Source organism: Malaclemys terrapin, chromosome 8, assembly GCF_027887155.1.
Source record: "Malaclemys terrapin pileata isolate rMalTer1 chromosome 8, rMalTer1.hap1, whole genome shotgun sequence".
Lineage (NCBI taxonomy): Eukaryota > Metazoa > Chordata > Testudines > Emydidae > Malaclemys > Malaclemys terrapin.
The window spans coordinates 28,729,244-28,746,538 of NC_071512.1; the positions used below are offsets into that span (position 1 = coordinate 28,729,244).

General features: G+C 40.2%; 1 protein-coding gene across 3 annotated transcripts in view; it reads left to right on the forward strand.

Moving 5' to 3' along the window:
• Nucleotides 1-17,295, forward strand: part of TENM2 (teneurin transmembrane protein 2) — a 1,031,222-nt gene that overhangs the window by 928,617 nt on the left and 85,310 nt on the right. The gene's annotated exons all lie outside the window — the stretch shown is intronic.

Below are 17,295 nucleotides of genomic sequence, written 5' to 3' on the forward strand. Positions count from 1 at the left end.
TGTAAAATGCATCTCCGTTAAACATTAAAATAGAGCTACTATTGGGTGGTATTTTCTTAATGGCAAGCAATTACTGGTTAGAAGGAAACAATAATTGAAGTCTTCCCCATCAACCCAAGAAGATATTGGGAGAGGGTGGAATGCACTTTCTATGTCCCTGACAGTGTTTCAGTTGGAGCAGTGGCTCTCAACCTTTCCAGACTACTGTACCCCTTTCAGGAGTCTGATTTGTCTTGTGTACCCAAAGTTTCACCTCACTTAAAAACTACTTGTTTACAAAATCAGACATAAAAATACAAAAGTGTCACAGCACACTGTTACTGAAAAATAGCTTACTTTCTCATTTTTACCATATAATTATAAAATAAATCAAATGGAATATAAATGTTGTACTGACATTTCAGTGTATAACACTTAGAGCAGTATAAACAAGTCATTATATGAAATTTTAGTTTGTACTAACTTGGCTAGTGCTTTCTATATGGCCTGTTGTAAAACTAGGCAAATATCTAGATGATTTGATGTACCCCTTGGAAGACCTCTGTGTACCCTCAGGGGTACGTGTAGATCAGAGAATGCAGGTAAATGGCTTGATCACAACAATACTGCTGCTCTCTTGCAGCCTGATCCTGCACCATTTAAGTCAATGGGAACTTAGAATGTAAGCTGTTTAAGTCAGGGATGGTCTTTTTGTTCTGTGTTTTTACACACCTAGCACAGTGGAGTGGGTGCTGGTTCATGGTGAGGGTTCCCAGGTGCTACCACAATAAAATAATAAATAGTAATCTTGCCAGTCATTTCAGTGGGTGCAGGATGAGGCCTCTGGCTAGCTCTCTGCAGTCGCTTGCTCCTGTGGTAGGAGCAAGGAGTAGCTGCCATTAGGAGGTGACCTGTGGTAAGAACACGGATGTTTGTAGGGCTCTTGCACCATGGCACCCTACACTGGAGTGTTCAGTTGGTTGAGAAGTGCAGTGTAGGGTAACAGGGTCCTTTGCTCCACTCCAAGTAGAGTTGTGTGCAGCTTTCATCATAAAACATGAAACTAGACACATCTTTGTACTCGCCTGGTTTCATGCTTCCCCACAAAACCAGAATACAAGCCTGGACTGCTGACCCTTCAGTAAGTCTGGGCTGACCATTGAGTCCACCTATGGTCTTGAGGTGTTTTTTTCATAATTTCCTCTACCAAAGCCAGGTAAAACTTAGCTATTCAGGCTGGGTTTCACTAATTTCCAAGGAGTTGTATGAAATTCAGCTTGAAATCTAAACTTCGGGACAGGAGCGGCGCACTATGAACCCATGGTATTAAATCTTATTTCCCCCTGATCAAAGATCACATTAAATAAAAATTGCTGTGTGTTCTTTGATTCTTATCTCCATCAACTCTGTTCTCTCTCTACACTGTTTCTACAATAGCCACATAGAATGGTACAGAATGTGTCCCTGCATAGCACTGACTGTACTGTATGTGTATTATTCTTCCTTGTGTACCTACATATGGCCTGTGTGAAGTTCTTTAAGGGCTATGGTTAATATCAGGCACATGTTTTAAAGCAAGGGTTGGCCATTCTTGTTTAGTCAAGTTCATATTTTCACCAACATGTTTTGTATAAATTAATTATGCAAAACAGTTTAAAATTACAGTTCTCACAGCAACCATAATTCTATCACATATATATTAAGGCATAAGTTTCACATAATGTTTCTATAATTAAAAAAAGCCCTGCATGTGTGCAAGGAGGCTGAGTTACAGTTGCTGTGGTAACCATATCATTGAATGTCCTGACTTTTATCATTCCTAACCTATAATTCTCAGCCATAACACTGCAATTAACGTGGTTTTATTGTTATTGCATTTTAATTAGATTTGTGCCTGGAGTTAGATATTCTCTGTTTTGCACTTATGCTAAAGTTCATCTATCATCCCTCAATTTGCTAACCCCCCACATACTCACTCTGATTCTTGGGCCATGTTACAACGAGGGCTATTGATTAATTGCAGTTAAGTCATGCAATTAATTAAAAAAAATAATTGTGATTAATCGCACTGTAAAACAATAGAATATCAATTGAAATGTATTAAATATTTTGGATGTTTTTCTACATTTTCAAATATATTGATTTCTATTACAACACAGAATACATAGTGTGCAGTGCTCACTTTATATTATTTCTGATTACAAATATTTGCACTGTAAAAATGATTTTAAAAAATGGTATTTTTCAATTCACCTCATACAAGTACTTTAGTGCAATATCTTTATCATGAAAGTGTAACTTACAAATGTAGATTTTTTTTGGTACATAACTGCACTCTAAAACAAAACAATGTAAAACTTTAGACCCTACAAGTCTACTCAGTCCTACTTTTTGCTCCGCCAATTGATAAGACAAACAAGTTTGTTTACATTTACAGGAGATACTGCTGCCTGCTTCTTTACAATGTCACCTGAAAGTGAGAACAGGCATCCGCATGGTACTTTTGTAGTCGGCATTGCAAGGTATTTACATGCTGGATATGCTAAACATTCGTATGCCCCTTCATGCTTTGGCCACCATTCCAGAGGACGTGCTGACAATGCTCGTTTAAAAAAAAGTGTTAATTAAATTTGACACTGAACTCCTTGGGGGAGAATTGTATGTCTCCTGTTCTGTTTTACCTGCATTCTGCCATATATTTCATGTTATAGCAATCTCAGATGATGACCCAGCACATGTTTGTTTTAAGAACACTTTCACAGCAGATTTAACAAAACACAAAAAAGGTACCAATGTGATATTTCTAAAAATAGCTACAGCACTCGACCTAAGGTTTAAGAATCTGAAGTGCTGTCCAAAATCTGAGAGGGGCGAGGTGTGGAGCATGCTTTCAGAAGTCTTAAAAGAGCAACACTCAGTTGCAAAAACTACAGAACCCGAACCATCAAAAAAGAAAATCAACCTTCTGCTGGTGGCATCTGACTCAGATGATGAAAATGAACATGTGTCAGTCTGCTCTGCTTTGGATCATTATCAAGCAGAATCCATCATCACGGTGGTTAAATCATGAAGGGACATACGAATCTTTAGCGCATCTGTCACTTTCAGGTGACATTGTAAACAAGAAGCGGGCAGCATTATCTCCTGCAAATTGCAACCAAACTTGTTTGTCTGAGCAATTGGCTGAAGTAGGACTGAGTGGACTTGTAGGCTCTAAAGTTTTACATTGTTTTATTTTTGAATGCAGATTATTTTGTACAGTATTTTACATTTGTAATTTCAACTTTCATGATAAAGAGATTGCACTGCAGTACTTGTATTAAGTGAATTGAAAAATACTATTTCTTTTGTTTTTTTACAGTGCAAATATTTGTAATCAAAATAAATATAAAGTGAACACTATACACACATTGTGTTGTAATTGAAATCAATATACTTGAAAATGTAGAAAACACCCAAAAAAATTAAATAAATGGTATTCTATTATTAACAGCATGATTAATCATTTTATCGCATGATTAATAGTAATTAATTTTTTTAATTGCTTGGCAGCCCAAGTTACAACATTATATTGTTGCCAAAATATTTAAAATAAGTGTTATTTGTGCAGAGAAGGCCTCCTCATACTATATTTGTTTGGCCTTTCCTGCTGGAAACAGTGACGCAAACTATAAAAAGGCTCATGTCAGTCCTCTTACCCAAGTATCAAACAGCTTAATAGAACCTATGATTCTGGTTGTGCTGTTGGTTTTGTGTGTAATTCCATCCTAGGATATCGTTAAAATGAATTGTATTACTATAAAATAAATGTGAAAGACACATCTTAAATATGAATTTTACTGTGTCTTTCACATGTATTTTTGGGGTGTAAAGTATGAATCTTACTATAAAGTATACAATGTGTAGTCTAGGCTGTAGGGGACATATTTGTATCTCCTGCTTGAAGCCTGAGTGAATGGGATCCTCATTCCAAATTACTGCCAGGGCACAGAGCAAGTTTGCAACTGCTCTATAGCTGCTTCATTCTTGGGACTGTGGGAGTTGCCCATCTTATGCAGGGGTTTTGAACTGTGAGTTTGAGTAGTTTTGTACACTCTCAAATTTCCCTTCACACAGCCAGAGTTAGTCACTATGGAGCACACTGTGCTGTGTCCCCTGTTTGTCGGCTCTGTGCTTGTTTTTAACCATATGAGTACATGCAAGAGGAGGAGGAGTCGTCAATATTTAGCCCCTTAGCCCCTGCATTCAATAATATTCCTATAGCCATCCATATAGCAGTACATCATCACTTATTCAAATCCTGTAAAAGAAGAGCATCTTGCCAAAATCTTATGCACGCCAACTAACTGCATCCGGACCTATTATGCAGTCCCCTAACAGGATGCTCATAGCAGAACTAGAATATAAGTAGGGCTAAATTCTTATGAGGGCTGATTAACTTGGTCTCATTGACCATTTTCAGAAAAGCAAAAATCTTCTTTCCAGCTTGTTATAGATTCTCTAGAGAAGATTCACAGCTGTGAGAATGAGGTCTGAGTTTGTTAGGACTGTAGCAGTTCCATCTATAAGAATTATTGATTTTTGCAGCTTTATTGGAAAAATCAGTCATGCTTTTCTTTTTCAGGGGTTGGCTATTCTGTGATTTGATTTGATGTTAATTCTGCAGGTTAGCAGCTGGATAGCATCTCTAGTACATCATCCAGTTAACTATTCATCTATGGCATGACTTAGAAGAGACAGACTAACATTTTGCATTGTTCAAAATGTATTCCACTGAAGGGCTGACTGTTCCTTGGGTATGTGACATGGAGGAGGTGACAAACCATGATCTCTACTTCCTGAGCACATCTTCATTATCAGCATGTACAAAGAATAAGGCCTGTCTGATACCATGAAGATTATTTGACAGCAATACTGCAGTCTGTGCCGGAAATAAATTTTGTGATGTCCAAGTGGTCAGTTAATCCTTAACAGAGTGTAGATCTATATTTTCCAGATTATGGATAATTCAGGTATCTACCGTGCATTGAGCACATCAATATGACAGTGTATTCCATTTCATGTTTCCAGTAATACAAATTGTCCAATGTTATCCTATTCATCACTGACAAAAAAGTAGTATCACCCCAAAGAAAACCCAGGAGCGCACTTACTAAATCTTTCTACGCCCATCTAATCGGCCAAATTCATCCTTGGTGAAGCTCCACTGATGTTAGAGGAGATACACCAAGGTTGAATTTGGCCTATTGTCTGTTTATATATATTGCAGTCAGAACAGCTAATAGTTTTTATTGGGGCATGTAGTGAGGTCGAGACTCAGCGCCACAGCGCCTCCTGCTGGTCATCCGGGAATTAGCTCTTTCAGCTCTGGATCGCCTCCTTCTGGCCAGTGTCTCGCCGCCTTAGGCTCCCATATCGCTCCCAGACCCCAGTGCCCTTTACCACAGGGTTCTGCCCCAGCAGTACCCCCACTCTCTGGGTCTCCCCTCCCAGGGAAAATGCCAACCTCCTAAAGCCACCTTGCCTCAGTGGCTACTGCCAGTCGTCATCTAGCCTCCTCTCACTGGGGCAAACTGCAATCTGTAAAGGTCACTCATCATTGGCAAGGGGGTCAGACCAGCTGCCTCTGCCTAACCCTGGGCTGCACCTCTGCAACCCCTGTACCTGCTTTGGCCTTTAGCAAGGCCTGCAACCTGGGGATTTGCCAGGCTGGAGCTCCCCAACTTCTCTTGCCTTTCCCCAGCACTGCTCTACTCCCGGTACCCTGAGCTCCCAGGCAGCTAGGTCCTTCTCTCTCTCGCACACGTGAAAAAGAGAGAGTCTGCCTGCCAGCCTGCTCCCCAGGAGCCCTTCTTATACTGGCCCAGCCAGGCCCTGATTGGCTGCCTCAAGCCCACCCATGATTGATTCCCTGGGGCAGCCCTTTCCCAGGGCTGTTTTAACCCCTTCAGGGTCCTAGTGGGGTGACAGACCTGCTACAGGGCAGAAAAGCAAACAGTACACTCTCATTACATTGATTCAGACCATTCTCTTGCCCCAACAGGCTCACAAACCACAGGTGGGTCTAGAGATTTTGATCTACTCCAAGCCCTGGGGAGCTGGTCTGTGTGTGAGCAGAATCTCACTGAGCATTCTGCTGTTGGCAGATCTGGAATTGGGCCCCACGTTGCAGCATGGAGTCCTCTTCTTGGCTTGAGCTGGAGCCCTCTTCTCCTTGGCTTCCTCAACACCCTCTCACACGGTAGTGGGGCTGGAAGATTCAGCCTCTATTCCTTACTTTTTACATCTTCTCCTCCCCCCCCAATACACATACACACACACACTAGTATCTCCCTTCACATGGCTCTCCTTATGCAACCAACTCTTCTAGAATATAAGCAGCCGTAGGGTACGTAGAAAATATGTACAATGCACATATGAATGATCAGGGCCGGCTCTAGGCACCAGAATTCCAAGCATGTGCTTGGAGTGGCACTTTTCAAGGGGTGGCACTTTTCAATGGGCGGCACTCCGGCTTTTTTTTTTTTTTTTTTTGCTCGCGGCAGCCAAAAACCTGGAGCCAGCCCTGTGAATGATATTACCTATGGTTTATTTATAAAGATCCCAATTCTTGGGTCTAGCTGTGCTATATTTAGTGCAGGACCCACGCTGCATTTTGCCGACCTCGACCCTAACACCAGCTCCACCTCCAGCACAACTTAGAGCAGCCTCTGTGCTGCCCCGATCTGTGTCCATATGCCAGAAAGCCCCAAAGAGCCATTCTAACAGCCATTGATTGTCAGAATGCAGTGGTGCTCCAGCTAGGCTAGGGGCTGTGAGGGGAATCTTCCCATAGGGAGTAATAGAAGGCCTACTGTTTGAATAATTTAAAACCAGATTGAGTAAAACACTTGAAAATATATTGTTGGGCGCAATCCCCATTGGCAGGGAGATGGACTGTGTGACCTACTAGATTTTTTACATTTCTAACTTATGTGATTTATGCAGTGATGTGAGCGCTCCTTCTTTCATTTTTCCTTTTCGCTTCTTGTATTCCTCCAGAAAGGTAGGTTAAGGACAAATTAAGTATTCCAATAAGCGGCTGCTATGGAGACTTGCTTTTTTGTATATCAACAATTGACACCCTGCCAAGGGATTTAATAAATCCCCAGTAAACAACTTCACATCTTTTCCTCTTCCATTTTTGTATTTTATTTTGATGCCTAGATTCAGTGGCAGCTGATACCCTGTAAATATCATAAGCAAGCAGAGAGAGAGATTAGATAGTTACAAAAATAAATAGATCGAGGAGGAGATAGAGATTGGAAGAGAACTCTGTCATACTGTACATCCCCAGGCAAATTAGGGAAATTAACTTAACATCATAATTGTTTGCACTATGAGTAATAGAGTGGAGAGGAATCAGTAACTATTTTAAAATGCTATATAATAGAGCTGAACCAGTAAGAGGACCAAAAAAATGCCACCAAGGCTAAACAGCAGAGTAAAAGAGGTGTGGTTAGAGGCAAAAAGGCATCCTTTAAAAATCGGAAATCCTATTGAGGATAATAGAAAGGAGCATAAACTCTGGCAAGTCAAGTGTAAAAGAATAATAAGGAAGAACAAAAAAGAATTTGAAGAGCAACTAGATAAGGATACAAAAACTTGCCGCAAAAAAAAAATTAAGTACATCTGAAGCAGGAAGTCTGCCAAACAATGGAGCCACTGTATGACTGAGATGCTGAAGGAGCACTTAAGGAAGATAAGACTGTTGTGGAGAAGCTAAATGAATTCTTTGCATTGGTCTTCACTGCAGAAGATATGAGGGAGATCCCCACACTTGAACCATTCTTTTTAGGTGACAAATCTAAGGAACTGTCCCAGCTTGAGGGGTCAATAGACAAGGTTTTGAGACAAATTGAGAAATTAACCAGTAATAAGTCACCAGGACCAGATGGTTTTTACCAAGTGTTCTGAACTCAAATATAAAGTTGCAGAACTACTAACTGTGGTATGTAAGTTATCGCTTAAATCAGCCTCCGTATCAGAGGGTTGGGGGATAGCTACTGTAAGGCCGATTTTTAAAAAAGGCTCCAGAGGCGATCCTGGCAATTACAGACCAGTAAGTCTAACTTCAGTACCAGGAAGATTGGTTAAAACTATAGTAAAGAACAAAATTAGCAGACACATGGATAAACACAATATGTTTTGGGGGAGAGTCAACATGGCTTTTGTAAGGGAAAATCATGCCTTACTGATCTATTAGCGGTCTTGGAGGGAGTTCACAAACATGTGGACAAGGGTGATCCAGTCGATATAGTGTACTTGGACTTTCAGAAATCCTTTGACAAGGATCCTCATCAAAGGGTTGTAGGTAAATTAAGCAGTCATAGGATAAGAGGGAAGGTCCTCTCATATATCAGTAACTGGTTAAAAGATATGCAACAAAGGATGGTAATAAATGGTCAGTTTTCACAATGGAGAGAGGTAAATAGCAGGATCCCCAAGGTTCTGTACTGGGACCTGTGCTGTTCAACATATCCATACATTATCTGAAAAATGGGGTGGACAGTGAGGTCGCAAAATTAGCAGCTGATACAAAATTCCTCAATATAGTTAAGTCCAAAGCTGACTGCGAACAGTTACAAAGGGATCTCAGTAAACTGGGTAACTCAGCCACAAAATGGCAGATGAAATGTAATGTTGGTAAGTGCAAAGCAATGCACATTGGAAAAAATCCCATCTATACATACAAAATGATGAGGTCTAAATTAACTGTTACCACTCAAGAAACAAATCTTGGTGTCATAGTGAATAGTTCTCTAAAAACATCTGCGTCCTGTGCAGCGGAGTCAATTAAATTAACCAAAAGGAACAATTAGGAAGGGAATAGATAATAAAACAGGAAATATCATAATGCCACTATATAAATCCTTGGTACACCCACACCTTAAATGCTACATGCAGTTCTGCTCACCCCATCTCAAAAAAGATATATTTAGAATTGGAAAAGATGCAGAGAAGGGCAATAAAAATGACTAAGGGTATGGAACAAGTTCCATACAAGGAGAGATTCAAAAGACAGAAACTTGTTCAGCTTAGAAAAGAGCAGACTAAAAGGGGGATACGATAGGGGTCTATAAAATCATGAATGGTCTGAAGAAAGGGAATATGGATGAATGGTCTGGAGAAAGTTCATTAACACCAGAATTAGTGGGTCACCCAATGAAATTAATAGCAGTTTTAAAAACAAACAAACATGAAGTACTTCTTCCCACAATGCACAGTCAACCTGTACCATGGTTTTTGCAAAGGTCAAAAGTATAACTGAATTTAAAAAAAGAATTAGATAAGTTCATGGAGGATAGGTCCCTCAATGGCTATCACCCAAGATGGTCATGGACATCACCCATGCTCTGGGTGTCCCTAAATCTCCAACTGCCAGAATCATCTGGCATTGGGCACTATCAGAGACAGGATACTGGGCTAGATGGACCATCAGTTTGACCCAGTATGGCCATTTTTATGTATTCAAGGTTGTTGATGCTTCTTGCTTGCCCTTTGCATCTCACTCAGCTTGTGCAATGAAAGTCAACTAACCAGTTTAACTTTTGAGTCAGTTTCACTTTCACATCCTCACTCATTAGCACAATGTTTGTTTATGCTTAGTTTAGCTATTTCTTTATTTGTACAATGTATGGGAGAATTGTTTAGTGACTTCATTAGCATTTCAGTATCGTATAGTTAAAAAAGCATTTAGTTATTTATTGTTATAAATTGATTTCAGTTTAGTTAAAAGATAAACACTACCCATACAGTAAATAACTGGTCAGTGCCTACATCTCTACTATGTGTCATTTGTATTTTTATGCCTCTCCTGTGGCTTTAACTATGCCCAGTGGGTTTAGGAATTGGATGGTTAAAAATAACAAATAAGAAATCGAAGTCATGCTCTGATTTCCATACTCCTTGGCACCTCATTCATTATTTGCTAGACGGCACTGGGAATATCAGTAGCTCATTGAAGGAAACAGCACAAAATACAAAAACAATCTGATTATCATCCAAAAGCCAAATGAAACAGACTATTGCCTTGATTACCTTTGTGGTATTGCTATACATTCCTTAGGTATTGCCATACCCTGTGCTCCTTTTGCATATTACCCATTCTGTTTATTTCAGTTGTACTTTGGTTGAGATTTTAAACATAATTTTTAGAGGGCCAGGTAGAAGTGGAAGTTCCTCAAATTAGGTGGTTGTTGTTGGGGTTTTTTTGTTTTTATTTTCCTCCCTGACATTAGTTGTAGCTGTGTTTAAATACAAAAGTTTGCACCCAATATTATAGCTCCATTACACTGCCAATTTAAATGCAATAATGATACTTTCATCCTGGAAGTGGGGTAAACTCCGTCACCTGAGTGATTTAAAACTGGACTGTACAGCGCAAGGGGAATGATTGGGTGCCTGATCCAATGGTCATTAAGTCACTGGAAAGACTCCCATTGACTACAGAGGGCTTTCAATCAGGGCCCAGATGACCTAATTAGTTTCTCCCATGTTGAAGTGATTTTATGGACCAAATAAATGCTTTACCATCGTGGGGTCACTAAGTGGGGAAAGGCCAGGGGAATCCATTCTGTCTCCCAGCAATCCCATGTCTTGTGGAGGAGGTAGAAGAGAGAGCCATGATTTGACTGTCTAGTAGACCGGGCACTGGACTGGGATTCGGAAAACCTAAGTTCAATTCCCAACTCCATCCACAGACACCCTGTGTGCACTTGGGCCTCAATTCTCCATCTGTAAGTACATATAATACTGCTTTATCTCGTTGGGGTGCTGTGAAGATCAAATCCATTGATCATTGTGAGCCACTCCAATACTATGGTGATGAGGGCCAATTAAGTGCCTGGATAGGTAGACAGAAAGATTTCCCTGCTTGTCCTTCGCTATTTCTTTCTACATGTCATCATCCCCCTTTTTCTCTGTTTAAAAAAATATGTGCTTATTATTGTAAACTTTTAGAAATTTGGAAAAATAGCAAACAGATGAGTCTTGCCCATTTGGGAAGAGTTTTTCAGACTCTGATTTTCCCTCCATTCCACTCTCCTTCCTTCCCCTTCCAAGGTGTCTGGCTCTATCAGAACAGAGAGTGCTACTGATTAGAGATGGAATCAAGATTCAGATAGAAAATCCAAGTGAAGCAGTCAGCATGAATTTGGACTTTGACCTTCGATCCAGAGTGTGACAAACTATTTTCAGTTTCACTAAGTTTAAAACTAGTTCATGCCAAGAATAACTGTTATATTTATTTGTGTGTGTACACGTGCGCATACATGGTATTCTTTAATATCACTTAGCTGAAAGGGGTGTTTTTTGGCAGACATTCATCTAAAACTGGGTTGAAGTTTTCCCTTGAGTGCCTATATATAGCAAATAAATTTACTGAGCACCATCACTGCTTAGTTTAAATGGGCACTGAATCACTGATGATAATTTATCCCCAACATGGTTTTCACTGTATTTATAGCTTGAAAATAAGCACATAAATAACAGGGATGGTTTTGTTTACTGTTTATTATAATTCTGCAATGCAATCTGGATGAATTTCACCTGTCTGCAGGGTCACTGCATTATTTAAGTCCTATATTTGTCTTCAAAATAAGCTTAAGTGCTGCATAGATTTTGCACTGGCCCTCCACACAGAAATGAATTTCATTCACTGTGAATATAGGAAATCTAAATTATGACATTAACAATATTCTAATTAATTATTATATATCCCCATCTACTTTTGTCTCTTTTATTAATAATGATAATTGTATGTATTATTTGTATTGCAGTATCTCCTAATCGCCCCAGTTATAGACCAGGGCCTCATAAAAACATATAACCAAGAGCTTACATTCTAAGTATCTCTTGTCTTTTGGACTGTAAGCTTTTTAGGGCTGGAATTCTCATTTTCTATAGCACCTACCACAATGAGGCCCTGGCCTGATTGGTGTCTAGGTGCTATTGCAATATAAATGTTTAATCATAATAGCATATAGGAAATAGGAAGAGTTAATTTCAAATGTTAAAGTTCTGTAGCTCTTTGTATTATTAGTGATGCTGGTGTTCTTAATTTTTTATTGTTGTATTTATTATTTATATTTCTGTAATAGCCCCTAATTTGTGTTATATGCTTTTCAGAAAGGCAAGAAAGATCAATTCCTGCTACAAGGAGCTCATAATCAATTATTTTGATAGAAAAGCTTCTATATGTCTTTTAGTATTTGTCTTAAGCAGGGCTTTGGAGCGGAGCCCGGAGCTGGAGCTCCAAGCAGCTCCAGACCCGTGGAGCTGCAGGTTTTTGCCTGGAGCTGGAGGGAGCCGGAGCACAGCTCCAAAGCCCTGGAATTAGCTGGTCATGTTTTGATCCTAATTCCATAGATAGTGTATATCAGCCAGGTTTCTCTTGTTTGAAGTGCTGTGGTCATGTTTGTGTTGAAACTGGCCTAGGAAGTGTGACTAAAGCAATTCTAATTCATTACCAAGCAGTATGGGTATCTAGAGAATATAAAGTCCCTGGACAATGATAGATTTGTAAAGTATTTATTAAATTACTGATTGGTACAATTAAGAGTTACAAGATTGTTCTCAAGATGTACCTGATGATTCCCATAGGATTCAATGATCTGATACTACTTACTTTTGTACTACATCTACATTGGCATCTTGCCAAGAAATGGCCTTGTTGACTACGAGCAAGCTAAGTATATCTGATCCTTGTCCGAGCAATGAAGAGCAGAGGACTCAATGAAGTCCTCTGAGGAGCTTGCTGTGCCCATCTAATTACTTGGGAAGTGCTTTAGAGACTTTGGTGGTGGTTGCCATGGAAAAACCTAAGATAGAAAGAAAGTGAAACCAGACATTAAGGATCAGTCTCACAATTCTGAAATGATAAGATTATACGGAATTTTTTTTTCATTGGCAGTTTATAAAGAGTCACAGAATCTCAGCCTTGCGGAACACACAGTTTTTGGGTCAGATTCTAATATCAAGCAGAGACATTCTGGTTTTGCTTTCTCTTTTTCTTTACCTCCCTCTCCCAGTGTTCTCCTTCCACTTACACATGTGTGTAAGTGTGTTTGTCTGTAATGAGGAGGAGGGATGTTTCAGTATGTTCCAAGATGTGCTTGATTTTACTCTCAAAATCCTCTCACTCTCATCCTGTTCCCCTTACACCATTGATCCGTTATTTTGTCAAGAATGGTGAAACGTTTCTTGATATTATTAACTGTGAACTCCCCCTCCCCCGAAAACTCTCTTAAATAACATCTTAAGGCAATTCCCCCCGTGTGCACACGCTTACCCCTTCCCCCCTTGTAACATTCCTATAGGCAAGCCGTGGACTGAAAGGGCATAAGACTGAGCTCCCTTCACACCCCCAGAGACAGTCTCTCCAAGTCATGTTGAGGTACGCTGCTGGAGAAGTGTGAGGAACTTGCATTACTGTTGACCATACTGTGCCCGTTCTTTGGATAAATAGGCCATTAGATTCCAGGATTGTCAATCTGACACTTTGAACCGGCGCTATATCCTGAGTTTTTTAGCTTACTTTTTGACATTTTCCATTAAACTTTATAGAAAAGATAAGAAGGAATATTCTGCACACTAGGAATATCTCTACCTGTCTTCTCAATGATGACAGGCCCTTTCTCAGTACTATAGCTCTGCAGTCCCAATGCAGCGGTGAATTAGTTCTCAGGGCTAGATTCTGATATTCTTACTCTCATTGAGAGGAACTTTAATCCTTCAGTAGCCTCACTAATTTCATTAGTATTGCTCAGGGAGTCATATGTTATTCAGTGTGCGTGACAGTGGCAGATTCTGTGCAAGCTTTTGGTGCTCAATCACTTAGTGCTGGGAGCAACGTTTAATTCCACGAGCACTCACACTGAAGAAAGTACTATTACCTGTAGTGAATATTTGCAAGATTGGGACCTTGCTTTGTATCAGAGTCTTAATATTACTTCATTTGGCAGGGCTTGATTTTCATTCTTCAAGGCGGCTTGACAAAAAGCTTCAAGCCCTGCTAGCTATGTACAAATACTGAGGGTATGTCTGCACTGCAATCTGCATTGTGACCCGTGGACATGCCCAATCTTGCTTTGATCCAGCTAGCTCAAATAACAATAGCAGCACTGGCTGTTCAACCCCATCTAGGACCTCGACTATATACTTGAGTGGCTAGCCGGTGCTGCCATGGCTTGCCGCTATTGTTATTTGAGCTAGCTAGATCAAAGCTAGATGAGATATGTCTACAAGTGTAGTCGCACCTCTGATCACAGTCTAGACATGCCCTGAGTAACAGACTGATGGTATCGGCTTCAATCATTATGCAATTGCACAGTTAGGAAGTTTTTAAAAACAGGTATTTTAGACCCACATAAAAGTTTGTTGCACAAATATAGTTTAGATCTTTTTTAGGCCTTTTTTTAGAAAGCTGATTATTTACTCTGTAGCTCATAATGGAGATGTTTTGGTCTATTGTGTAAACAGGCTCTTAGAACCACTTTTTGCCTAACAGACAATAATGGCTCTCCTGTCATGTAAGTATTTATTTGGAGATAATTTTTTAAGTGCCTTTTTGTACATTTTAGTAAAAATCCAAAGTAGCCTCTACCTGCCTATTCACTTCAACTTAAGCCATTTTTCATAGCTAAATACATCCATCATTTTAACAGCTTTTTAAAGAAAAAAATCATTGCCAAAAATAATTAGATCTCATTGTGGCCTAATTATGTGCTAGCTTTTTTTCTTTTTTCTTTTTTTAAATGGAAGCTGTTTTTTACGTTACTGGAACACAAAGTCTCTCTTTGGAAGGCCACAAATTGAATGAACTCTACAGTGGTGGCAAAGTGTTTCCTAGCAACATCATGCCTGCACTAGTGCTGCTTCCTTCACTCTTCAAGCTAAAAGCAAAGTCATGTCCATTAATTCCCAGCTGCAACTAAAACTTTTCAGAGATTTTGCTGGCTCCCTACTGTTCATGTTTTCATCTTGCTCATATGTTGTGGAGCAAACCTGCTACTGTGATGTGTTTATCTCTCTCTCCGGTTCCCCCACAAAAAGCAAACCCTGAGTATATATTCACATTTAATGTTCATTTTACATTTAAAACAAATCATTTGTCTTACAGCATGATGCTTCCCTTGATGCATTATCATTTTAGTCACTCAAACAACATGACAAGCCAAAGATAAAATAAAATGTCTTCAAAATATTTCATATAGTGCAGTATGCTGGCAACATTTTGGTGCTAAGATCTACAATACAAAAATAACCTTTCTTTCAAGCAAAGGAGGCATTGTGTAGTTTAAATACACAATAGCAGCATTGGAAAAAAACTCATAGGGCTTCTTAATATCTGCTGATGATTTGTCTGCATAGAATGAGTTTAATGGTCTTAGCTTCATCCACAAAAGACAGGTAGCCACATCACAAAATGCACCATAGTTTACATCAGGGATCGACAACCTTTGGCATGCGACTCGCCAGGGTAAGCCCCCTGGCAGGCCGGGCCAGTTTGTTTACCTGCCGCGTCCGCAGGTTTGGCCAATTGCAGCTCCCACTGGCCACGGTTCGCCGCTTCAGGCCAAGGGGGGCAGCAGGAAGCGGCGTGGGCCGAGGGATGTGCTGGCCGCCACTTACCCTGGCGAGCCGCGTGGCAAAGGTTGCCGATCCCTGGTTTACATTCTTATTGGCACTGAATGGGCATGGAGACTGAACTCCCATTTAACTGCTAGAAGTGATCAGGGTTCAAGCACAGTGGCGGGACAATGTGTAGAAACTTTGACTGCTACCAACTGTAATGGATCTGGTCTGTGAATAAACACAGGACTTTAGTTTCTGAGCTCTCAAGCGAGGACCTTTCACAAGCTCTCTGTTCAAATAAAAGAAACATACAAAAACATGCAGATCTAAAGATGAATGATGTCAAGTACATTCCTCACTGTTTTCTAATATAAGGAACAGCCATGCTTTGCTAGGATAGTCAATTTTACTGTGCCCTTGTACTAATTTGGACATGGGAGTGGAATAATCCATTTATTAACAGACACAGCTCCAGGTCAGTGTGGCAAATACAGAGAGACCTAACATATGCTGCTCCACACACATTCTCCCAGGAAGATCCAAGAGTACTGCTGCAGGCCTGGTGTCAAGGCTGGCCCCGGATTAAGAATACGGTTTGCCACAAGAAACAATCTACTAGCCCACTGCTATCCATGTTAAGGAAACCTTCCCTGATGCATCCTGTGGATGAGTTTGAAAGGGTCTTCTGAGATCAGTGTCTCCTGGGATTATTTGGACTGTGGTTACAGAGAATTAAAATTAACATCGAAGCATGATTTGCTCTGCCAGATCAAACCATTGGTCCTTCAAATCCTCCTTCCAGTAATGGCCAGTATGTGATCCTCCAGAGGAAGGTGGGAGAGCCCCATGATGTACTAGCCTGGTCTGCAAAGCTGTATATAGGTGGAAACTTGCTGCCTGATTCCTGCAGCAATAAGATTAAATACCAGGAGCAATTACTCAGTGTTCTATCACAATTATGTAGACAGCATGATTAGGAGATTGGATTTCAAACCCTAGCGAGAGGGTTTGAAGCACAACGATCCTGTTTCTACTGTAGATCAGATCATTTTTTCTATCTCCACTTGTGGCAATTCTGTCCTCTCGCTCCTATTTATGCCACCTACCCCCAGTCTGTATGTAACGTCTGAGAGAGGTTTGTTGCCTGACTCTTCAGGTTTCTCAAATGAGGAGTTACTGGAATGCCTCAGATGTGGAGTAAATAGTGTAGTGAAGAACTATCGCCACCATGTATGTATCAGGCCTTGAAGGCTTCCCCCCTTCTTCCTTCCTCTCCATTCCCGTCAGTGGGAATTCTGTCTGTTTATTTTCAATAGGTATTCACGCCAGGTACAGTTCCACCTACTGTGACAGTTTCACCTGTGGGAAGTAGATTGACAAGTTAAGGTATCCCATTATCCATGAACATTTGGTTGATACACACAGGCAGCCTACCAGGTAGAATATTTCAATCCCAATTCAGCTCTACTAACAATAAATACGAGCACAGCTGAAGACAGTCACACTATATATCACTTGTGGGATATCCCTGCTAAGGTGTCTCTCGGAAAATATAACATGCTAAATCCTGACATGAATAGGCTTTGTAATAAATAGCTAAGTCTTTTAAAGGTAAGCATTTAAACCTGACTTCTAAAGAGAGATTTTTTGAAACAGTTTTGCTGGAGGTTCTTTATATTCCAACTTTATGTTAGGAGAAGC